This window comes from Fulmarus glacialis, unplaced genomic scaffold, assembly GCF_000690835.1.
Source record: "Fulmarus glacialis isolate BGI_N327 unplaced genomic scaffold, ASM69083v1 scaffold12200, whole genome shotgun sequence".
In the NCBI taxonomy this organism is placed as follows: domain Eukaryota; kingdom Metazoa; phylum Chordata; class Aves; order Procellariiformes; family Procellariidae; genus Fulmarus; species Fulmarus glacialis.
In genome coordinates this window covers 39,590-44,436 of record NW_009185849.1, presented here as the reverse complement: position 1 = coordinate 44,436, position 4,847 = coordinate 39,590, and positions in this window count along the sequence as shown.

Below are 4,847 nucleotides of genomic sequence, written 5' to 3'. Positions count from 1 at the left end.
CTGGGTTAGTTTCAGCAGAAGACATTCTGTGTATGTTCTTCTTCTAAGAATTTGTATGAAACCAAGCAGATACTTTGGCTGGGAAAGGTTTTTAGCGTGTACTATTGCCTGCCTTCTGTCTTCATCCTAAGGAGTTTAGCCTTAGCATGTCACTGGTCACACGGCTGGGCTTTTGAGCGTTCAAAATCCTTTCTGGTCTCTTTGAGCAGGTTCTGTGTTTTGCAGGCTGCAAAGCAGTTCAGTGGTGAGAAACATCCTCCCCGTCCAAATGCTGTTTCCTGGATCGTTCACCTGCATTTGTGTGGCCCCAGCTCCGCTCACGGACGCGCTGTTTCCTCCCCGTGCCTGCTCCTGCCGAGCTGCGTGCGCTGGGACGAGCTCTGCCGTGCGATGGCTGCGAGTGCTTAGTTTTGTATGACGGATAACTAGGGGGTCTGCGTTGATTGTGGCGCTGCGCCAAGTGCTGTTGTGAGTCTCATCTGCACGGCTGTGTTATTCCTTCTGTCGCTGGTTTGGATTACATCTTTATTTTGCTGGCTTTGACACCCTGCTGTCCCGTTTCCTTGCCACGCATGTGTATGACTTCGTGCTGCAGGCCTGGAGCTGTTGGAGAGACGCTAGCACAATGCACGACGGTAGGCAAAAAATGTGCTGCTGGATTGAAATGATGGGGCCTCATCCTGCCTGTAGTGAGCAAACGTCTCCGGGACTGTGACAGATTAATCTTCTCGTGAAGAGTGAAGATTGGCAGCCTTTGGTGTGCAGTCTAATGGAAAATGTATGATTCGTGTGTGTGGTGTCAGTTAGGGAGCACCAGCACTTAACGGCAGAGGCAGGATAACTTCGGAAGGTTGTTGCGTGGAAGGTTGTTGCGTGGAAGGTTGTTGCGTGGAAGGTTGTTGCGTGGAAGGTTGTTGCGTGGAAGGATGTTGCGTGGAAGGGTGATGAGTTGAAAGTTGTTAAGGGAAGGTTGTTGCGTGGAAGGTTGTTGCGTGGAAGGTTGTTGCGTGGAAGGTTGTTGCGTGGAAGGTTGTTGCGTGGAAGGTTGTTGCGTGGAAGGTTGTTGCGTGGAAGGTTGTTGCGTACAAAACAGAAAAATTAATTTATCACCAGTTAAAGTAGATTTAGGTAGTGAGAAACAAGATGATAAACATTAAACCAACACCTTTGCTCTCCCCTTTCACTGCGGGGCAATACCTGCCCTGCCGCGGAGCACCTCCTCCCTTTCCTTCTCTGACCTTGGTGGATTTTTCTCCCCCTTCTTCTGTCTGCTGGTTTTCGCCCTTTCTTAAATATGATTCCCAGCGGTGCCAGTCGCTTGGCTGATGGGCTCAGCTGTGTCCTGCGGTGGGTCGTGGTGGAGCCGGATGGAAGGGGCCCAGGGCAGCCATGATCTCCTCCCACAGAGGCCATGTTAGAACCTGGCACTAATTAGTGATTTTTTTTTTGTCTTAGGTTGTAGCCTGTTCTTTGGGAGCTTTTTGATTTGTTTTATAAGACACCACTGGAAAGACCAGTGAATGCAAAGCTTGTTGAGAGGGTGTGGGTGGTAGTATGTCTTGTTTGTTTGTGGGTGGGTGAGTTGTTTTTAGATGCTCCTAATGAATCTGTTCTGTTGGAAGTTTTCTGTCCTCAGCAGATGTAATGATGTGTGTTGTTATAAAATGTTCTGTGAAAAATAGTTTGAGCTTCCTTCTACATGAAATCTGTCCTGAAGTTGGGTATACTTAGTATAACTGTTTTCTTAAGTTTGCAGAGCAGAATTTTTTTGTAAACTGCTGACCTGTGAATTTGAAATTTCAGAGTTCAGCATTTTTACATTATCCTTGCAAGATGCAAGATAGTTTTCTGTGAAAGCATGACATCGGGGCATCAGCAGTGTTCTAGTTTAAAGAAAAATTTGAAAGGATTTAAGATTTCATGACAAATCATGAGACATTGGTGCAAAAAATTGTGGAAGATGCTAGCATGTGCAAACAGGGTGGATTCAGGAGTATGATAGAAAAATTTGGGCATTTTGAATTCCAGAAATACTTGCAACTAATGGCACAGTTGCTTCTAAAATCTTTTTTTTTTTGAGCACTGTTATATTTAATCTAGTATTAGCAGTATTTGCTGAGTAAGGTTTCTGTTTGTTGAATTTGGTTTTGGAGACCCTTACGAAAAATTTGGATGCTTTAGAAATGCCTAGTGAATATTGTAACCTCTGAACTCTGCAGTGGATTGGCAGAATGAATCCATGTGGACGAAATAATGTCTTTCTGCTTTGAGTCTTTTTTTTTTTGTGTGTGGTTTTTGTTTGGTTGGGTTTTTTTGGGGGTGTGTGTTTGGTTTGGTTTGTTTTGTGCCTGTTTTTTGTGGAGAAGGTATCCTCAGTGGTATAGGACAGAGAAGTTCGCAACATAATCTTTTGGTTAAAGGATAAGATGCCACAGAAGTAAACAAAAATGAATTACCCCTTATTCTGCTAAACTATTTAGGGCTGGACCTGTGGTCAGGTTATATGGGGCAGTCTCTGTGAAAGGAGAACTATCGGCCCAAAGGCTGGTCCAAACCAGTTAGAGCCATATAAACCAGTTAAAGCCATATTTAATTCAGTGAATTAAGTTTCAAAGCTGATAAACCTAGTGTTTAACATTGGGTCACCTGCTGTGGGGTTTTCCTTATTAACAAAGTTCTAAAGAAGGAACTGTATTTATTTATTTACAGGATATGTAGAAGTTACTATAGGTTTGCTCTTCTACTTTAGAAGCCATTTAATACCCCACGGAGAGATGTACAGAAGCAATTATTACTGTCCATTGTATGCCATGGTGCAGGGGGACTTCTTGCCTATATAATATCAAGTATGAGATTTTTTGTTTTCTGCTGACATTGTACTTCGTCAGTATATGCCAATAAAATAGCCAGTCCTATACTGGAATACAATAGTTTCAAAGATACGCTTGTAGTCAGAGGAGTATTGCAAATAGGTTTATTCTCACTGTGCTGTAAGAGCTGCCACAAAAGAGGCAAAGGGAACTTTAATTTTAAGAATTAGAGTGGGTTGTTATGCTGTGCTGCTGGATCACTAACAAACTATTACGGGCTAACTAGTGAGTAATTACTGTCAGGCAGGCCACATGATGGTCAATTTATTAGCTGTCGCAGCAAAAACGAATCTACCAAATGTGTGCCAAAATGAGTCAAGTGGACCTCTCCAGCCAGGATCCCTAACATCCACAGGCGAAAGAGTGGTGAAATTATTGTTGACAATCCTAATCTGCCACGTCAGTGTTGTAATAATAACCAGGATCTTCTTTAGTGAACTAACATTGCGTTCTTGAAAAAGATGGGGGGGGTTCTTGCTGGTTTTAACTGGCTTTCTCTAAAGTGGGACAGGTTGGCTCTCTGTTGGCATTCAAGCTGATCTCTTTCATGTAGGCTGTCTGGATTTCTATCTCTGGTGTTTGTCCTAAAACTCCCATTTAACGTCACTTCTGCATCTTGCAGTCATTTCTACCGTTCTTTGCATGTACAGGAGCAATCCGGCGAGACCTCAGCCTTACAAAACGGGGGCACAATGTCTCCAGAGCTCTGGGAGTGCTTCTCTACTATTTTTGGAACCAGCTCTATTGCTTCTATAATAGGAAGGCTTCTGGAAGCTTTCTCCTTCCCCTCGCCCCAAGAAAGTAGCCTTTCAGCCGAGCTTTCGTTAATTCAGAATTTGCATGGCAAAACAAATCTAGTTTTATGCGCTAAATAATTCAGATGTGGGTCATGGATCACGTGGCCTCGAATGCGCAGCGTTACAGTGAGTATCTTTACCCATACCCGGTAACCTGAGGATGCAGCAGCTGGAGCTCAGGGGTGTTTAGCTACCCGCTATTTATCATTCGGGGCACACCGTAGATTGTGCGGTGACGAGGAGTGCCAAAGTAGGTGGTAGCTTTCTAGAAAGCAGAGTAATGTGTGATCTGGGTGCGTTTGTCACCAGCATTGGCAAGTAAGGGATTTACTGTTTTTGTTTTCCTCTTGGATCAAGCAGAACAAATGTAATGAGCCAGTTCTTAACTTCTTCCCAGTTGAGCAACAGATGATGTCCTTACCCAAATTGTGCAAGACAGCTGAAACCTTTCAGGAATAGTTGGAACAAGGGAAACATTTGTGATTTCCCCCCCCAATATTAAAATACAGGGTTAACAAGGTGCAGCAGGGCTTGTCTTTTCATATTTTCTTTTTCCCTTTTGAGATTTTCCTTTTGAGGGGAGAGGGGGATGACTTAGTCCTTCCAACACTAACCACACCTAGAAGAGATAAAACATAAGATCTACAAATTTGAAGCCTTTCATTCTTTATTGACGTGATCTTGGAAGGAAGACAGGTCCTCCCTGTAGTGCTTCATTAGAATAAGCATTTTGTATGCTTATCGGTACAGCAAGTAGCACTGTTTGATGGCAGTGAAGAGTCAAATGTTGCCTTGGAGCCCTACATGCTTGTTTCCTCGCTTCCGAAACACTCTGTATTTTGCACACTGTGCATTGAAAAGCATTCCTTTCCACTGGCTTGAAAGAAGTTAAAACCCACTTTGTGGCAGACACCTTTCCTGGCATGATTCAAGGTGTGGATTCGAGACAGCTGAGTCCAGTCTGAGTTGCTGAGAACCTCATCCCACTGGGCTTTGCTAGTGCCTGCCAGGTTCAGGGAGTTGACCTCTTCTGGGTTAATTTTCTCCTAGTTCAGCTCCTTGAGCTGCTTCAGGTGAGAAATCAGACAGGAATCAGTGCTGATACAGGGGAAGGGCTGGGAGGAAGAGAGCGATGGGACCCTGGCATGGCAGGAATTACAGTGACCGAAACGGCTGTGGG